At 34.8% G+C, this 20,192-nt stretch overlaps 2 protein-coding genes across 11 annotated transcripts in view; one reads left to right on the top strand and one right to left on the bottom strand.

Annotated features, from left to right (window-relative positions):
• The window catches only part of LOC122571675, a 30,774-nt gene extending 17,275 nt beyond the window's left edge, over positions 1 to 13,499 (top strand). The window contains exons 6-7 of one of the 2 annotated variants that reach the window (XR_006318162.1): positions 11,706 to 11,922; positions 13,005 to 13,499. The gene's annotated coding sequence lies outside the window, so the exon portion shown is untranslated. Of the gene's footprint in view, positions 1 to 11,705 lie in introns of both variants that reach the window. The other variant, XR_006318160.1, reaches the window with a different exon arrangement.
• Positions 1 to 20,192, bottom strand: part of LOC122571673 (guanine nucleotide-binding protein G(q) subunit alpha) — a 61,544-nt gene that overhangs the window by 32,794 nt on the left and 8,558 nt on the right. The gene's annotated exons all lie outside the window — the stretch shown is intronic.

Raw genomic sequence — 20,192 nt, 5'->3', positions numbered from 1 at the left:
TTATCGTACTCCTCGTTTTTCAACTGCTTCCGTGTGCTTCTCTATTTTATAAATTATTTTAACATCGGAATTTCTTCGGTTTAAAAATATAATCAAATGGAAGTTAGATTTACGTTAAAAAAAGAAAGTATGACAATTAAATTATGCAGGTAGATGTTTCCATATAATTCGACCAGACTTTTAAACGATGGAAAGATCACTCCTCTTGTCTCGTTGTGCATGTGTCTTGGAAATCGATTTGAATATCGTGGAAATGTGCTTTTTCGACACTTGTGTAAAGCAAAACGGTAGACTTTAATTCATAAAGAAGTCGTAAAGCGTAAAAATTATTTTTAGATAGACAGATATATTGGATACACGCATTGCTCGGGGTCAAATTAAATGGACATCGATTAAAAATAAGTAACAATATTATTGACGTGATACGAAGAATAATTGCTAACTATTTCAGTTTATAAAATAACACTTTTCCAGATAATATTAACACGAATACGTTCGAAAGTAACGATAAAATGTTGTAACCTGTTCTGAAAAGCGTACAAATCATACGATGATTAGTAAATGGAACTAGCATTGCTTTGCTAAAATATTTTACACATTTTTCATTGTCAATTAGAAAACACAGACATATTTCTCTAATGGGAACATTTTTCTAATTCACAACAAATTGAAGCTTTGTGGAAACTTGAAAAATTTGAATATTCTTGTTCCGGGGTCCAGAAGCATTTGTCCTTAATAAATTGATGAAGAAAGCTTTTGTAATTCAGTAGGAATATTATACTACTGCAAAATGAATTGGATTTTATTTCGAGAACATTGGACTTGGGCGGAGATCTAGTCGTTAAATTATTAAAACTGATACATTAAAAATGATGAATTGAAAATGAGAAGAAAATGGAAATTATAACAAATTAATAAACTAAATTTCAGGCTAGAGTTTCGTGTGTTATACTATTACAAGATGAATCAGCTTTTATTTGGGATCTTATTGGAAAAAAAATTCTACTTGGAAGGAAAACTAGTCGCTAAATCAGAGAAACTATACAAAATTAATAAACCAAATTTCATTGGTTTGCTGTATTATATCATTACAAGAAGAATATTTTTGTATTTCAGATTTTATTTCAAAGAAATTCCAACTGAAAGAAAATTATCTGTTAAATTACAGAAACTAACAAAGATTAATAAACAAAATTTTAATAGTTTGGAGTATTACATTATTATATAAGAAGAATCTTCTTGTATTTCACATTTTATTTCAAAGATAATCCTCAAATTGAGAAAACTGGAAAAAGGTCAGAAAACTAGTTTCTACTATTTTATTTGAATTATTCCATCTATTATATTATTACAAGAATCTTCTTGTATTTCACATTTTATCTCAAAGATATTCAATTTGAACGAGAAACTAATGCTCAAATTGAAAAAAACTAAAAGAAAGATCAGAAAACTAGATTCTACTATTTTATTTGAATTATTTCATCTATTATATTATTACAAGAATTTTCTGATATTTCAGATTTTATTTCAAAGAAATTCCACCTGAAAGAAAACAATCTATTAAATTACAGAAACTAACAAAGATTAATAAACGAAATTTCAATAGTTTGGAGTATTACATTATTATGTAAGAAGAATCTTCTTGTATTTCACATTTTATTTCAAAGATAATCCACAAATTAAGGAAACTGGAAAAAGGTCAGAAAACTAGTTTCTACTATTTTATTTGAATTATTTCATCTATTATATTATTACAAGAATCTTCTTGTATTTCACATTTTATCTCAAAGATATTCAATTTGAACGAGAAACTAATGCTCAAATTGAAAAAAACTAAAAGAAGGATCAGAAAACTAGATTCTACTATTTTATTTGAATTATTTCATCTATTATATTATTGCAAGAAGAATTTGTTGGTATTTCGGATATTTCGGAGAAACTCGACTCGAACGGAAAACTAGCCGTTAAATTGAAGCTGGTGCGTTCCCTACAGTCAACATTAATAGAATGTTTAAACAACGTTAGATAAAAGTTCATTCATGAACAACAGTCGTGTCCAGTATGGAGGGAAAAGAAATGTAGAAAAGTAGGATGCGGTCATCACCGAACAAATTTCAAATAGTTCGACACGTTTCCGGTGCCCCCGTTGCCGTAGCAGCTACACAGCCGTGCTAAAATTAATTTCGTCGAAAGAAGAAAAAGATTAAGATGGACGAAAGAAGAAGTAGAAGAATTCGTGGCCGATCGGCAAACCTTACGTATTCGAAAATAGCGCGATGCCTTACACCCGTACGCTAAATCTTTTCCTCTCGTTTATTAACTTATTTATTTACCATTTATTTTCTCTGCAATTACCATCAGTGACTGTGATCGCCATATCTCTTTTCCTTTCTCTCTTCTTCTTTTTTCCACTTAATAAACAAAATAAACGGAATTTTTATTCCCTTGATAATTTACACGACATGACCGCGTACTGAGAGTTTTTCGTGTTTCCAAAACACTCGAGGACGGATTTAACCCTCTGCAACCATAATACGCTAGTAAAACTTGTATTCTTTTTTAAGTGATGATTCGATGTTCTGGAAATGCGCAGACAAACGGGAGCAAATAGTAAAAGCGAAATTGTATAAAAGAGCAGCGGACGCGAATACAAATTAGCATGTTTCAATGGGAGAAAATCTCGCGCGCAAAGAAAAAAGAAGAAAAAAGAGAGGCAAACCGAAAGGGACATAACTTTTTCGCATTAACATTCTTTTCCCATTCCTACGTTCCAACATCCAACAGGCTCTACACTCTACTAGACCTTCAACTCGTCCTACTAATACTCGTGTCTAGCTTTCCGCTATTTAAGTAATTTTGTGGCCTCGCGCAATTTTTTCATACCTCGAACTTTACATGATAAAGTACTTGAAAGTTACATTTGCCAGAATCGCGGATAAAACAGACTTGCATCTGGAGATGGTATTTTCTCGAAATATCATTGCACGAAATATTTATTTATAAATATGCTTCGTACGAGTAGTTCCAAGCATTTAAAATCGGGTTAATAATTAATAAAAATTGATTAAAAAAGGTAATTCAATAATCACAAATAAGCGGTTAACATATGGTTTATAATATACGTGGACGTTTTAATAGCATCACGGATGAATAGTCTGAGCTAGAAATTCCATTGGAATTTGATTTTGGATTAGGGAAACGTAACTGGGAATTAACAAAGCCGAACAGTTCTAAATTGTTTACGATAATTTTATTCTAATCGATACCGATATATTATGATTTAATTCTACGTAATCTGTTATCCTGATTAATTAAACAAAAAAAAGGAGACAAGCAGGATTTCCTTTAATCTATGCAAACCTTCCAAACTTCATGACTTTCTAATATCAGAATACCCAACGTTTCTTCAACAGCGATACAAATTCGAATTAAAAGATTGAATGCGATATTTATATTTCACTTTTGTGTATATAAGTTGAAAATTGTGTATATGATTGAGCCAGAGACCAACAGATATACATAAAATTGGTGTAGGAACAAGAGGCAGGTGTCTGGACGTGTAGCAACACACGATAATAATGGTAGTTCAGCTGAAAAAGATAGATAAGAGACACAGAGAATTTATTGCTTACACGACGAGAACTGGGTATCGTACGTACCGATGTACGAGTGGTCGTCTCCTATTATTTAACACTTTCGCTACCGTAAGCGTTGATTACTATCTTTTGTTATGTACGCGTCACCAGCCTAGATAACATCAATCACAACTATTTTTATTTCCACCTTTTCTTTGAAATCGCTTTATTCTTTGCAACGAAAGTTGCTCCGTGTAAATTAGTCATTAGAAATTTCCCCATGGTCAACTACAATCGCCACGACAACCATAATCGTATTCCGTAATTGTTCATTTCACAGATAAATCAACAGTGAAGGGAATATCAAAAAGGATATCAAACGTTTAATAGTTTTCTGCTCATTGACTCAAGTAAGAATGTCGTATCTATTTAGCATTTCGAAACCTCCAAAAATACTCAGCTTTTGTTATTTCCTCGCTTTACACAGTTCCATTTATTATTATTATTATTATTATTATTATTATTATTTATTTTAGTCCGTGCCTTTCGGCTTTGGACGAACTTTCGATTTACATTTCTTACGCTTATTTTGCTCCTTATATATCTACCTCTTATCTACTCTATTGTTAGCTTATTCTTATCTCTCACAGCTAAAACTAATGACTAAAAATTATTGCAACTTATGACTACACGTTATTGCCACTTTTGGTCTTTTGCCTCCTTGCTGTGCTACCTTCTTGTCTTTCCTCCCCGTCTTGTATTGCCCTTGCCCTTCTCTTCTCTATTATTGCTTTTAATTCCGTTAGTCCTTCTCCAGTCTCATTCAGTGTTTTTTCCATGTCTTTTGGTCCTCCGGTTATTTCACATTCGTCTATTACATGTCTCAGGTCTTCTTCTTTCCTTTTACATAGTCATCTCTTCTGCTTCTCTCTTCCTTCTTTCTTCTATAATCAGTTGCATTTAAAATATCTGATTGTTGGGTTGGCAACTAAATAATTGTCTCAGGTCTTCTTCTTTTCTTTTACATAGTCTGCATCTTCTTTCTCCCTCTTCTTTACAGTATCCCCTCGCTTTGGTCTCGTTTCCACACCTGAACCTGGCTAGAATTTTCCTATCCTTCCACTTCATCCTCCCTTCCAAGTACTTTGGTAACTCATCTTTGGTTATTTTTCTATAATGTCCGTTATATTTGGATTCCCTTATCCTTTTCCCCCTCTCTTCTGCTTCTCTCTTCCTTCTTTCTTCTATAATCAGTTCCATTTAAAATATCTGATTGTTGGGTTGGCAACTAAATAATTGTCTCAGGTCTTCTTCTTTTCTTTTACATAGTCTGCATCTTCTTTCTCCCTCTTCTTTACAGTATCCCCTCGCTTTGGTCTCGTTTCCACACCTGAACCTGGCTAGAATTGTCCTATCCTTCCACTTCATCCTCCCTTCCAAGTACTTTGGTAACTCATCTTTGCCTATTTTTCTATAATGTCCGTTATATTTGGATTCCCTTATCCTTTTCCCCCTCTCTTCTGCTTCTCTCTTCCTTCTTTCTTCTATAATCAGTTCCATTTCAAATATCTAATTATTGGGTTGGCAACTAAGTGATTGCAGATTTTGTCATTAGATGTTATTGACAAAATATGACACAATATGTAATAGTCTGTTTATTATAAATTTAGCCAACAGATAAAAACGTTGTTGATTTGAGATATTTGCATATATATCTTGACGAACGAAAACATGCTAAATGGGACCATTTTAACGAAGCAGAATGGTACAGGTTTATAATCCGTAGGAAATTTATTATTGCCGAGTGTATTTTCTAATGGAACAGTTGAATTTCCTGCATACAAATAGGAACAAAGTTCTTTAATCGATTCGAGCAACTCTTAATTCGAAGCTACTGCGAGAAAGCTAAAACTAAAGCTTCCAAAGCAATTGATTCAGTTCACCGTTTTGTCTTACGGATCGTTTTTTCAAAACAGTTCTTCCACGAACATCGACCAGACACTTTGCTCGTATAAAGAAAATCCGCAAACAGCGATCTTTCGTTTTTCCATTAAATTCTCATGGAAAAAAAGGGAACAACGATTTATATTAAAATTTCTACCGGATCAGAGCATAGGGGAAAATCGGCATTTTTACCGACGACCTTCGGCTGACTATTGTTAACCGGTGAATTCGTAAATTCGATTACCGAACGAAATCCGATCGGTCATCGTCAGAAACTTGGATTTCTGTTCGTCGAGTTTCAAATAAATTCCTTGTTCGATAATTTACACTCGCGCATAACAATCGCCAAGCGCAAACTTTACCATATTCTACTTTATGGCGAAGGTCACGCATTAGATACAGCAATATGTTCATATAAGTGGCACGGAAGCGTCCGTAATCTGTAATGTCACTACTTCCGGACCTGCGTGTATAAGCATACTAATAATATCTGACTTTTAATTATCGTCTGACGAGAAATTATTTTTTCCACACCTACGAGGAAGCTGAAGGGTTACGCGATTACAAATCGAACAATTAGACGTATTTCTTTAAAGCATTCGATACAAATATTAGGATCCTCGATTAGGAAAACGTTATTTTCAGAAGAAAATATCGGAGATTTTTAATTTTATCGTATCTTTCTTCTATCCATTTTGTTATATTTTATAATTATCAATGCTCGTTAAACGAAATTTTTCTATGCGGAATCATATTTTTGAGATTAAACGACCGAAGATAAAAAAAGGTAGAAAATTGTTTTATCTTTCTGTATTACAGAAGACACAAAATGTTGAATATTTTGTATATTCTTTCATATCACCTATGCTCTAAATGCATAGAAATTCGCGATGTAGTTATTAATAATGTTATTTTATTTAACAGTCGAACCGTGTTAAATGTATCTGAACGAAAAAGAGAATTTCAACGTAGTAACAAATACGAGTACGTGGCAAATAAAGAATCTAGAATTAACGCTCGTAATGTATTTTTGGAAAGCATCAACATTTAGAAATCATTGTCTTGATTTTGGACAAACTATAAAATCATCCAAGCTATTTCTCCATTTTATCGTGTTGAAGTTAAGGCGATTGAACGTTACGTAACACGATATATTCTCTAGATCGGAGACGTTCGTTCTAATTATTACGTATTCCAGGAAAAGATATCTCACGATTGATAGAATGGACAAACGACAGGGAAATAAAAAACAAAGCACCGCCGAATGTTCAACGTTTAATCGTTTAACGTGCGACATCGTGTCAACTTTCTTGACAAAAAGAAAAATACGTATCCACATTGTGGCAGAATGTTGGTTAAGTGGAAGAGCGTGTTATTTGAGTATCGCTAAAATGTCGAGATAATTGAAAATAATTGAAATTTAGAGCAACAAGATACGTCACTTAATTTTCGTAATTCGACGATCTTTTCAATCGCCAAGTCGTCTCATCGACCACTTTCGCCAGGTACTTGATCGACTTCTCGTCGTGTCAACCTTTTGCTTCAAATTTTTCCAATACTCCCTCTCATTCAGCATGATAATTTACGCCGGTAATTGATCCGAAAGCGCAATTCCGTTGAATCGATACCGCTAAGAAGCGATAAAAACGAAGCTTATCCGAAGCGTTGAAATTATACGGCGAAATATTATTCGCTCGGTGCGATGATAAGCTAAGAATCACAGGAAATAAAAGTATAAAAATATATGGCTCGAATTAACAAGCGAAATTTAGATAAATGACGTTGCATAAACGCGCTTAGGTTGAAAAGATATACAGTGGCGGATAAAAGAAATGCTTAAAATCGATGCGCTGTAATCTCAGCAAATTTTCTACTAACAGTTCCAATTCACTATACTGCTAACAGTTATGCATTCTGTGAAATTATGCTGTCTTTTCGTATTTCTTATTTTATAAACTTTCCTTTGTCCGCCACTATATATGTTTAAGAATAGATTTAGCGTGAACATCGGAAATAGAAATGTAGGTAGGTGTGAGCATTTAGGTGTGACCCATACTACATTAAAAACAAAGGAATGACAGAGGTATGGGAATGAGTGAGTCGGAAAACATAGAAAGCGAGTCCATTTTCCCACTATCCAATCGAATCAAGTAGATATTTTTATTATATTATTCCCTTCTGATCGACCAATGGTGAACATCGCGTATTTTCCTACTTGTTTGCTTTGACCCAAACGAATGTATTATTATTCATTTATTTCGTCTAGGACCGCGTCTACAAATTTGCATAGTCATTAGCAACCGCGATCTACAAAATAGCGTAACAGGGATACAGAAAACCTGACGTGTAAAATACAACGAGGCAAGTTGAAAAGTGAGCATATATATCACATACAGTGAAATTAATTTAAACACAGATCAACATGATACAGCGTATATTAGAAGTATTAATTATTATTATTAATTAGAATTATTAATTGTATATAAATAGTATAGAATTAGGACTAAAATTAATACGACACAGTGTACGTTACAAATATAAAGCATCGTAATTGGCGACACGAATGAGATATCTTTGGGAGAACGAAGAAGTACGATTAACCGAAACTTAAATTAACACGACAGACAGAGTGTACGTTAGAAGCAAGTAGCTTACGATATGGCAATTGGCGATGCAGATTAATATCTTTGAGAAAATAAAGAAGATGCTCGCAACGTATTGGATATTGGCAAGATACAGGCAGAGAAGACACGGCGTGACACCGAGTTCGCCATAAATCGACAAACTGGCACAACCGAGTGTATAATGTGCACGCGAGGAATCCTCGTACGGCGACACTATTATGGTAATACCGGTCCGCCGAAGGTTAAGAACTTAATCGGTGCACAATGAATAGAGTTATGAGAGACTGTGACCGAGAAAATTATTCTGTACTCAGTACGCTACTCACGTCCTCGTGGCCGGAAGAACAGAGTCCGAGTTAATGCTTGAAACTTATTTCTGCACTTACTCCAAACCCTGTGAGACTAGAAATACAAACGATCGCAAGAAAAACCGACCGAAATTCCGATCTAGTAAGTAATATGCCTTGTTTACGGATACCGTTTAGCGTAGCACGCTAATTTGCCTGGAAATTGCCCGGCCTATTTGTTTGAAACGAATAGAGCGAGCCGAACGTGCTGTCTAAACAAATAGCGGGTCGTTTGCTACATTTTTTTTATTTCACGTTTCCAGTGTCTAAGACGGAATCGGACGTTAACTGAAATTTATAATTAGCCGTTGGAAGAACCGCGAATAGCAACGATACAGAAGATGATGGCCACGGGGCGAAAACAGAATTGGACGAATAAATTAGAATCAGCCGCTTTATCTTACGGACCTAGCAGCCACTGATTTTCAAAATTCTGTCAAAATTTAAGCGAGAAGCAGGCGTTCTGCAATATTCTTCTGGATATCTGAACAATCTCGGGAGAGAAGATTCGCAAAAATTCCAAAACTGTGAATCGCGGTTGCAGAAAGCAAAGGATAATACGTTGGGTTGGCAACTAAGTGGTTGCGGATTTTGTCATTAGATGGTATTGACAAAATCCGCAACCTCTTAGTTGCCAACCCAATATTACTCGCCGGTTGATGATAAAATTGTTGGGTTTTAGGATGATTTAGTTTCTAGAATGCTATTGAAACTCGACCTACGAGGAAACCTCGAATAAACTTTCGAATAAACAAATAATTTGACAATTTTCTTCCAAGTATCTGGAGAATTTTTTAACTGGCGAATTGCAAAAATACGGAAAGAGAACGCGTCAAAGTTGCAGAAAATAAGAGATAATGTATTTGTTCGTCAACAAATATGATAAAATTGTTGCCTTTTAGAAAGACTTATATAAATACGATATTGCTTATCTCGATATACGGGATGATCTAATAGCTTTGAACGCGATTGAACAATTTTTAATTTATTATCTTTGCCGTTTGTACGTGTAGGATGGACGTGCATGAGTGGAAAATTAGCTTTTTTCGTTTGTTTTTTATCTTACAATTGATCGTAAAATTTACGATTGACATCATCGTCAGTTTTCATCAGCTTCTATACGGCGGATGAAACGGGCGAAATTGTACGATAAAAGTGTATACTATGCTGACTGTGATTTATGTTGCAACTATCTTTTTCGCGTTGCACCCTCCTGCAAGAATTCTCGCGAGCCTTCAGAAACGATCAGCTACATTACCGAAACTAAAATATTTTCCTGCTAGCGGAGTTGAGAAATTTTGTATTTCTTGGCATCGACTATCAACAGATTCTCCAATATATGTACTGCGACAAACGCTATTAAAATGTTACATCTAAGAGATAAAATTGCATCTTAATAATAGCAATAATTAGCAATCCATCCATTCTTATCGCACGGATCACGCACAACGTGTCGAACAATTTTAACACGTAATCGTGTTTTGTTGTATTTCGCATATTCTTCCGCTTCAGCAACGATATCGAAGAACAAAAAGAAAAAAGAAATTACTACAAGATGAACCAGCAATTCGAATAAATTGAACGAAATAAATGAATTCCATGCATTTCGAGAAATTACATTACTACGAAACATCAAAGTGAATTAAAAGCATACGTTTCTGGATAGTTTTGACGCTGTACTAAAAATAAAGTGCGCTAGATTTATAAAAGGAATATAAATCACGAAATAACATTTCGCCATGCACACATGTGTAATTCATACAGTATATCGAAGCTTTTCAAGTATTAAAACGGCTCGATCAAGTAAATGATTATTCAATTACTCGATACGATCCCAAGGAGCGTTTCATTAACACGTTGACTGTCAGACGAATTTTCCATGGTTTGCCGAAGGCGCCGACCTGAACTTTTCATTATGCGATGCATATTATGTTGAAATATTATTTGCAGCAAATAAAATGAGTTATAAAATCATGCCTGAAGCATCTTTCCTGGTGCCACGGCGTTGTAAACAATTATTACGATTATTCTTTTTTTTTTATAATTATGTACTTTTAATATTTGCTGCGTCGCCGGTCACCGGTGGCCCCCATGGCAGTCAACGTGTTAACTTTTTCGCTATCTGCTGAAATGTAGTACACCGTTTAGAATGTTCAATATTTTCAACACAAACGTAAACGCGTGTTCATTCTATCTTCGCTTTATGACTAACAGGGAATATTTGAATGTGACGTGCCCCGGAGATGCAACCGAGTCTGTTAAAACTATTTGACAGAAAGTAAGAGAAGCAAAGTATCAAATTATTAAGAAGAATATATAGTCGAGTACTACGGCGCGCAATATTTTGAAAAGCATTGGCAAAACGATTTTTGAAACGAAGTTAAAACGAAGAGGTCGAAAAGCAAATGGGAAGACAATTTTAGCAGCATGGAAACGTGCTGAATCTTACGATTACTCCTCTGTAAACAAACAGAGGATGTGACTTACAAAGTGAAATAAAAGATACCTTAACTTTAAATTTGAAATTTGATAAGTGCGTTCACGCATTTCTCTACCAGCTTTCTTTTCAAAATCGTTTTAATCGCCTAGTTTCCAGCGTTCCCTCGCCCATTGTCGAAATTACGAAACAGTTCGTTAGAAGCCTGACGATCGATACGAAGAGAAACGAACGCGTCGTTAACGAGCCATTAAGAATTATTTAGCGATTGCGTAATGACAAATTCCGCGTCTTCCACAATATTTATACGGCGCGTTAAGTAATCGAACACGCATCGGCCAGTTTTACGTGCGAAAGTGCAGGCCGCACGAAACACGCGGCAAATACGAACGCGAGTCGGCGCCGCGATCGATAAACGAAACCGAATCGCCGAGACAGCGCTTTTATTTTTAAGATTCAGCTTTTACCTTAAACGTAGCTGATATCGTCTAGCACGCGATTATCCTGCAGTTCTAATATTTCGCAAAAGGAACGTTGTCACAGCTCAGCAACAGATTTCGTAATCAAATACGTATAAGAAGAACGCGAGTCTAAATTTATGCGTGCGAAGAGAAGATAGAGAAAAGAACGAGGAATGTCACGAAGTAGCTGTGCTCAGAAAGTTAAGTTGCCATCTTTTTATCATACAACAATGAAATGAATAAAACCAATTTTACACTTGGACGTCGTACGAATGTTTAATAAAATATTAATTATTTCTACCTGTGTTTTGTTGTAGCACGGAGTGGACATTGTTTCCAATCTGCGCGCCGAATCTTCATCTTCCGGAGACGCTTTGAACGTCACGATCGTTGTGACTCGATGCTTCTGTAATTCCAGTTTCCGCAAACAAAATGAGCCGCAAAGTGGAAAATCACGAAAAATGGACATTGCTCGTTTTCTTCTCTTACAATTCAAGTCGTGTGCGCTGATCATCGCTGCGCGATAGACTTCAGGTACGCGGATTACGATAATAATAAAAGAAATCGCCTCAAGCAGAGTGAAGTTTTGGAAAAAAGCTCGAGTTCGAAAATTTGTAAACGAACTCGACATTGCATGCTTTTGCATCTCAAAATCCACGATCTATTAATAATATTTGATGATTAAATCCTTTTCGCCTGTTTCCATGGGACCTGACGACCTCAACTGCTTCAAACAGCCTATTCGCATTTACATCTGAAACTCGTCGCTCATATTTTCTCGTAATCTGTTGCCAGAGTGGAAAAGTGGACACGTGATTTATCCTGATTTTCTCCTACGGTTTCGAAATATTCAGCGCGTTTATAGCGCTGTATTACAGAGATCTGGCGGTTCATCGACACGGGAAAGTGGTCGCGTGTGCCGCGCGTGTCGTCAGGAAACATGACTAACGGTAACCAGCTAAACCAATCGATGAATCCCTCGAATTTCACCAAAGCCTGGTTCCTCGTTACTAGACTGGCGATTCAATTAAAGCAACGTCCGATTATCACAGCGAAACCGTGGGATTCTGATTTTCCTTCGTGGCAATTAGCACCATCCCTCGATACTTTGGGCAACGTTCTGTCTCCTCTCTTTGCTCTAAACGCGAAATCGCGTTTGCTCAAGATCGCGCAATACCTGCGTTTCTATTGAAAGACAGAAAGCAAAGCTTACGTGACAAATATACGAGATGCAAGTTTCAAAGTAAACGTAAATGTACGCAGACGCAGTTTGAGAAAGTCGAGGCCGAACCACGTGAAAAAGAGTTTAATAAGGGGGAATATTATTAGGAGACACTGCTGATTTTTATGCTTCTGTGCGGAATGTGAAGATGCAAAAGCATACCGTGCACGAAACGCGTGAATAAAATATCCAATAGGGACGAGAATGTAAAAAAAAGTATAGAAAATGTCATCAGTAAACTGTGGATCTTTATGCTTTTGTGAAGGCAAAAGCGTATGGAATGCACGTAATACATAAAAATATATAAAATACCAAAGTACAGAGTATTTGTTAGGGTATTTAACAGGTGAAACAAGTCGCTATCTAAGTCCTGTTCTTTTCATTATTCTTACAGAAATATAAATTTGCATAAATATCCGCAACCTAATCATTAGCTTAGGAATTATGAGGAGTCTCCAACTATTTCACTGGACGAAGAAGCTTCTGCGAACCGCAGATAACCGGCAATGTATTGAGTGTCATGCATCGGCGATTAAGAAAAATTGCAACGTGTATCGAAACTTCAAAGATCGAAATCGGTTGATATTTTCGATTCGCAAGAAATAATTTTGAAAAGAGACGACCAGAATCCTGGCAAAATCTGTGGAAAAATAGTATTTAAGAACAACTGCGTGTAGAGAATTTCTCGCAATTTGCATTTGCATCAATTCTTGTTGAATTATCGTATAACATTCCGAAGTAAAAAATGCTTCACCCATGAATTGTCCATGTTTGTCTTTACCCAGCAGAGCAAAAGACTGCCTGCTACTCTGGCACCTTTGCGTTCCAACGTTTTTAAACAAAATATTCGATATATTACACAATTCTTGTAACAATGTGTACAATTACAATTAATTACTAATTATAATTAATTAGTAATTAAAGGATACCAATGAATTAATCTTGCAATGATTGCGAATACTGTTCCTATTGATAAAATATAGTGAAAATGTCCTACTACATAATATGTATCATGTAAAATGATATTAATTAGTGAATTAGATAATATAACTCCTGTTAATCCTCCAATTGTAAATATTAAAGTAGAACCAGTTGATCAAATAAATGTAGTATTAAAATTGATTTTAGATTCTACAAATTTATGTCCTACTACATAATATTTGTCATGTAAAATGATATTAATTAATGAATTAGATAATATAACTCCTGTTAATCCTCCAATTGTAAATATTAAAATAGAACCAGTTGATCAAACAAATATAACATTAAAATTTAGATCCTACATATTTATGTCCTATTACATAATATGTATTATGTAAAATAATATCAATTAATAAATTAGATAATATGACTCCCGTTAATCCTCCAATTGTAAATATTAATATAGAACTAGTTGATCAAATAAATGTAGTATTAAAATTGATTTTAGATTCTACATTTTATGTCTTACTACATAATATATATCATGTAAAATAATATCAATTGGTGAATTAGATAATATAACTCCTGTTAATCCTCGAATTGTAAATATTAAAATTGATTTTAGATTCTACAAATTTATGTTCTACTACATAGTATGTATCATGTAAAATGATATTAATTAGTGAATTAGATAATATGACTCCTGTTAATCCTCCAATTGTAAATATTAAAATAGAACCAGTTGATCAAATAAATGTAGTATTAAAATTGATTTTAGATTCTACATTTTATGTCTTACTACATAATATGTATCATGTAAAATGATATTAATTAGTGAATTAGATAATATAACTCCTGTTAATCCTCCAATTGTAAATATTAAAGTAGAACCAGTTGATCAAATAAATGTAGTATTAAAATTGATTTTAGATGCATGATATGTTGGCAGGAGAACAATGATCAAACGATGAAGTTGTGGACCTCGTGATAAAAGTTATTACACAACCGGTTAATTTCCATCAGACAATACCTAAGTCAAGATATAAATCGTCTATATTATGAATCCAGCTTATTGTCTACTTGTTTTTGTCGTGAGCCACTCAATTCTTCTTTTCTCATCATATAACGTTCTTAAGTAACTCGATTGATACTTCCTTCACGGAAGTCCATTTATTATTTGCAACTAATTGCTACACTGCCGATGTCCATGCATTCGTAGCAAATTTTAAAGTATGTACACAGATATATGCAGCGCAAACGATGTACAAACATATATAAAACAGTACATATAAAAGTAACAATAAATATATATAAAATAGCGAATATAAGAGCGACAGTAAATATGTGTAAAATGTTAAATTTTCAAGCGCGCGTCGTACTTAGCGCGAAACAGGAATAAAATGTTTATATATCACAAAAATATAAAATTGCAGGAACACGCGCACCTGCTAATTACGTTTCATCTCGCGTTCATCATCGCGACACTTTGCGTATTTTAACAAGTACTGCACGCTCTTCAAATTCGAAGCCAAGTTGCAAGGGAATCCCCTGTCGATAACTGAGTCCTGAGCACCCCGTAACTTTATCATGGAACCGTGATAGCCATTTTCCAGGCCACTATCGCGGAATTTCACGTTTCGGAATTTCTACAGGCAACGTGCAACTAGATAAAACCGTAGTCACACACGCGGCAACGGAATAAGCAAGAATCGGCTGTTCTCGCGATGAGGCAATCGGTACACTGTTCGCAGGATATCTCTTACGAATGAGTAATAATATCGCGACGAACGCGTGCACCTTGGCGAACATGATACCGGTGAGATAAACGAAGCTTTGGCCTTTATTTTGTTTTGCTAAAAACGAGCCTCGAGAACGCGAGAGCAAATGCGATTTTGCAGAGAAAACGCGAGCGACTAATCGAGGGAATAATACGAGCCAGAGGAAGAGGAAATAAAGCCGAATCCTCGTGTAGTGGAAAAGTTGTTGGTCCCTTAAAAAAAAGGGCTGCTGATGTCCGATTGCGCTTTAATAATTTATCAGTGCGTGGACTGCAGACGTTCGTACGAATTGAAATTTTTATAAACGCAACGGAAAAGGTAGAAGCCAAGCAGAGACTTGTTTTACTCTCTAAATATTATAACGTGTGGCACGCTTTGCATATTTTATATATTTGCGTATGCTGTACATTTTTTCAGTCTTAAACTTCCTCTAAATGTACGAACAACTGTAATCTAGCGAAGATAAAACGTATAATCAGTTAGATACATTTCTTTTCGTTGATCTCATAATTTAGTGCATTAGTTTCTTTTTAAAAAAGCATGTGAAAAATTGCGCATATCGTTGGTACTTGAAAAATGGAAGAAATAAAGAAATTAGAATGAAATCCGGCAGTCGACGATTAACTGTAATAAGTCACTGTTGATGAAATTTATTTTCTTTGTGCTTCCAATATTGCATAAATAGGTACGAAGTAATTTCTTATGCAGAAATAGATGAAAATGCGAAATAAAAGTTTTTCCGTGCAGAGCAAAGTCTTGGAAGAATTCAACTTCGAATAATTGCTACATCACAAACATATGCACGTACCTAACCTACAATTCGTCAAGCGACGCTATAACGCGAACTGTTTTTGTATACAATGTCTACACCTACTTGGTTCAAGAAAACAGGAAAAAAAAATTACTACGATAATATTTCATTTTACCAACTGAATATCTTTAAATATATCTGAAAATTGATTTTCTCAAAGACTAACTTCCGAGTGAGACGATAATATCCTACATTTTTTATGCATTTTTGCATAATTATTTCCTTGTGACTTATGCAACACTCTCGATATCCGGGCAGATTATTCGTCATTATTTATTTATTAAATAGCTGAAAGCACGAATAGGCAGTGTACGATATGATTAGCTGGTGGGTCAAAAGTTCTAAAAATTGTCACGACAAATAAAAATGTTTCATTCCATTTGCTTTCTTTTTTAACAGACCACCATGCTACTGTCACGACTATAGTTTATGACCAGACAGCGAACGTTTATGCATTTACAAGAAATTTAAAGGCGCAATAATATGCAACAGTAAATAAAATATTCAAAGTGAAACACTTTTCGCGATGTTTAGTACTACCAGGCGAAATAAATCTTTATTTAAGCTTGATTTTTCTTAATTACGTTTATAAAATTATGTGTTTGCCTAAACATCCACGCTCTATTATGGCGTATGAATTACTCGCTGTGATAAAGAATAAAAGGCAAGGCAAATAGACCGAGAGCTGAAATAAGCGTGCAGTTGACCTAAAATTGAAAAACGTAAAAGAAAATCTGAGTATAAAAGAGCTGCCTTACTCGGACTACAACTGTTGATTTACGAGGTACACAGGTACTCGAGTACCCGCTGGAATATCCAGGTAGACGAAAATTACCCGGCTACCGGTAGACGCCCAAACAACTGAGATAATCTCAGATAATCTGAGATAATAGAGAATTCTTGATTCGAGAGAATGTTCAACTACGAGTCTGGTCAGCATTACGTTCGAATCGTTTCTTGCAGAATAAGTCGTTGGCCTCTGAAAGATTGCGGATTATTGCTATTTTCCTACTATTCTAATATTCTACCATTTTAGTAGGAAATGGGCGAAAGATCGTGTTGAAGAAGAACGTGGTGTTTCGAAGATGATACAGAACTAATTTTTCTAGCGAAATATCTTCTCAACGCAAAATTGCAACGATGTTTGAATGTAATACAGGTGCAGAAAATGTAAAACGTTTGACAAATTAGAAAAGACTTAAAAAATCAGCTATTCTGGAAAAGCTTCGACTCTAAGTTTGGTGAAGTCAAAATTAATAATACAGGGAAGTCATACGCGTAGAGGTTATGTCGACAAAAAAGATACTGAGTTTATCGATAGTCGAGCGAATAGTAAAAACAATGAGGCAAGCGCGCCTATCAAACGGCTTGAAACAATTTTACATGTGTGTCATGACAATGATTAAGCAAATGTGTAGTGTGTATGTTGCGAAACGTGTCAAAGATTTTCTTTGAAGTGTTGAAGTGTTAAAGAAATGTGATACATGATCTAACGATATGGAAGAATTAAAAAATTCTATTTCGAAGAAATAAAGATTGTAGCAAAAATATCCTACTAAAAACTTGTATAAATCTTTGTCTCGACGAAAATGATCACTATGCGTTAGTGGTAATGAAATCATTTGTTTTCTATGAATCGTGTTCCTTCGTAATGCAAAAATGTATTTCCTGACTCATCAGTTTCGCCACACTTTTTCTTATAAAATCTGCAACTCTACGTATCTATTTCAGTCGAAATTATTAGAACTACTACAAACAAGATACGGTATTTCTCGTTTAATAGATGCATTTTTAGCCCGCTTAGTAGGCGCAGAATCACGCGGAGTCATCCCCACCAGTTCCTAGAACCGCATCCACGAAGTGAGCATTCGCGCCATGTCTGACCAGTGATCGACGTTATGTCAGCCAGCAGTGAGTCATCAAAATAAGAAAAATGTAACTTTTAATCAAATTTTTCTAATTAAATTATTGAGATCTTTTCAATGGAAACGATATAACACGTAATTACATACATTTGAATTGCAGTTAAATTCCGCGCTACGGTACGTAGCCCTCGTTAGTACGTGGAATATTTTCCATGAGAATCAACATTTTTCAGTTTCAACACCCGTAATATTTTCTATCAGTTATAGTCTTTTTCGATATTTTCTTATTTTCAAGAAACCTTGAAACCCAGCGAGATAGAAAGATTACAACGTATATAATTACATACATTTTACACAAGTGTTGTAATCTTTCTATCTCGCTGGATTTCAAGGTTTCTTGGAAATAAGAAAATACTGAAAAAGATTATAATTGATAGGAAATACTATGCGAGTGGTAAAACTGAAAAATTTTGATTCTGAGGGAAAATATTCCACGTACTAACGAGAATACTGTAGCGTGGAATTTAAGTGAAATTTAAAAGATAGTGACACAACGTCGCCTTTATATACAAAAATATAAATGTCAATAAATATTAGTTATAAATATTGTACTGATATAATATAAAGAAAATATAGTACATAAGATTATTGTATAATATAAAATAATATAAAAATCAGTTATAAGTATCAATCTAAATGAGCTTTCTTTACAATTAGGAGCCGGCACATACGACCTTTTCTACACTTACACTTTTCTTTCTCATGAATTTCGACTACGTCAATGCACAAGGTTTCTTCTGCTGCTGAAAAACTTATTTCTTGCCGCTTACAGTGTTTTCTACAAGCACTCTTCAATTTTCTATATTTGAGAAACGAATTAACTAAGAAGCGATAACAGCCGGCATTTCTTAGAATGGCATTTGCCTCGATAACAGACGCATAATGCACTCGAACTTACGTCCGTAAAATAGGGAACATGTCTTTGCTAAGGAACTTCGACTGCAATTCGAGAATTCTACAAAATTATGTAACTATATCACGATACTCGCTAACAATAATAACAATGATATAATCTCAAGTTTCGCAGCTTTATCGTCGACCGTATGTTTAGTATTATACGCCCTTTGAACCTTACGTTACAAATCTTGGTCACAGTTCACAGTTTTAAGACTACGTTGCTTCTGGCTCGATCACAACTGAGCAGTTCGTGGGAAAAAAAAGCTTCACTTGACTTTTGCCAATTTTTATCCTTTTCCAAGGACGCAGAATGATCTTCAACCCTCCATGGATAATATATTACGTATTATATATTTCTATTGTTAAACTTTTTATTGTATTCTCGAAACACGTGAGAAAGTCCTGAGATATTTATCCAAGTTTCTGGTATATTATAAAATTTATTTTTATGCGAAATGTTTAATATTTGTTATATCGCGTAATTCGTATGGGAATTATTTGTAATTCCGTTGCAGAAGAACATTGCAGCCAAAATCATGAAATTACGTACGTCATGACTATCAGGTTGTTTGTGGAGAAAAATATCTCCGAACTAGGTGGATGCAGAAACAAAGAAACCGAATATTCGTTATTAAATAAAACGACGGGAACAATAGAATGCTTAAAATATTCCTTACTCGTGCTATTATCAGACTGAATCATTTCGATATATGAGTCACTAAGAAAGTAACGATTACGATATCTTGATAAAGTAACAATCTCTTTAAACAGGAAAGCTATCGCCGACTCGACGAGACTCGTTTCAACAAAAGACGGTAGTTAATTCTCCATGGGCAAATTTACAAAACCGAACGATTTTCATTGGTTGGTAAATCAATACATAAATTCCACTATAGCTTGCGACAAAGATTGTTTTCGTCACGCCTCGATTGATAATGAAAATTAACGTAAAGTAGGTAAAAAAGATTAATAAAATTCGTTGCGCAATGGCGTCCTGCTCTCTGTTGCACAATAATTTTACCAACTAGTAACATCAACGAATCGACAAGTTACAAGCTACGTTACGTTATGCTAAAATAATCAAACGACGACTTGTAAAATTCATTTATTTCGATTTACTTTATTCAAATTTATCACTGTTACAGAGGAGAATTTATTAGCACCGGTAACTTGCAACTTGCAACGTGCAGAATTCCACCGGTAATAGTAGTTTAATTGTGCAAGAGCAGCACGGATATATCTTTGCCAGC

The sequence above is a fragment of the Bombus pyrosoma genome, linkage group LG10, assembly GCF_014825855.1.
Source record: "Bombus pyrosoma isolate SC7728 linkage group LG10, ASM1482585v1, whole genome shotgun sequence".
Lineage (NCBI taxonomy): Eukaryota > Metazoa > Arthropoda > Insecta > Hymenoptera > Apidae > Bombus > Bombus pyrosoma.
This window is presented reverse-complemented; position numbering and strand designations above follow the sequence as displayed.